Genomic DNA, 1,228 nt, shown 5'->3' on the forward strand with positions numbered 1-1,228 from the left:
TCACACTTCACACACACGATGAACACAGAAAACACACACTAACACACTAACCAGGACATTTTATGCTTTAGCTGAGATTTCCTTAACATAAGTAGATTTTTGAATCGCAGGACTTTTATATTTTAAGAGGTGTTTCAGGGTTCACGTTCACACCCCCATCCTGATGTAAAACCCAGAGAAAAGTCTGCAGAAAGCAGCACCACTGGGAGCACTTACTTATGGGCGTTCAGCTGGTCTGTAAAACCCGCTGCCACAGGCATCTCACACACCAGCAGCACGCTGACACACTGGACCTTCAGCGTGGATGCTCACCCTGAGCTGTGCCTCAACTTCTTATGCAGGAAAAGCCAAATATTTAACAAGAGGAGAGGATGGCAGATGGAGATATGAACTTACTTACTTGCTCGTCACACATGGCAGTTGTTAAATTGTAATTACTCAAATTGTTATCAGGTGCCGTGGCAAGCAAAGAAGACTCATAAATTTATCTGTTTCTAATGGTTCCCAGAGCGAAGAAGAGAAATCCAAACAGGCCTCTGCAAACTTAGCAACAGATACCATCATATAGTGTATAATGGATATGAGTTTGATCATAAATTAATTCACAATCAACCATACCTTACCTTACCTGCAGTAGGACCAACTGTAATAACCTGTTCAGATCACATCAATTTTATCATTAATTTACTAAAATGATGTTACATTTTTTTAGGGATCACTGCAGGCTTTGTCCACCGGGGACCAACCACTCATGTTGCATCTTTCACTTTATCTCATGCACAGTACTCCGTACTTAAAATACGTTTTGCATAGGGGATTTAAAAAGATAGCTTCTAATTGTACTTGTAGTGTTTTGTCTGTGGTTTGGTTGGTAGAGACTTTGCACTTTGTTCTCTTTATAGTGTTTGTGGTTATAGTTTCGGTATGTAAGAACTCTTTTGTCGCCTGTGTTTACATGATGACATTTAGCTTCTCTTATAGCTCTGCAGTCGTCATCTGGCATGACACTGTTTTGTAGATTTACCTCCACAAAGTTTAAACCTGACGGTGAAATCCAACAGGAGAACCATAGATAATGTTGTGACTCCACAGGTACATGCAGTGCAGTTTGGGACACACTGTGGTTTGATCGGGCTGCCACTGTTGCCTTTATCACACTGCTGTCACACACTGATACTGACTTTCATGGTTTCAACAGGCAAAGAGGGTAAAGTTTCCACACGCAGAA

Source organism: Seriola aureovittata, chromosome 24, assembly GCF_021018895.1.
Source record: "Seriola aureovittata isolate HTS-2021-v1 ecotype China chromosome 24, ASM2101889v1, whole genome shotgun sequence".
Taxonomy (NCBI): Eukaryota; Metazoa; Chordata; class Actinopteri; order Carangiformes; family Carangidae; genus Seriola; species Seriola aureovittata.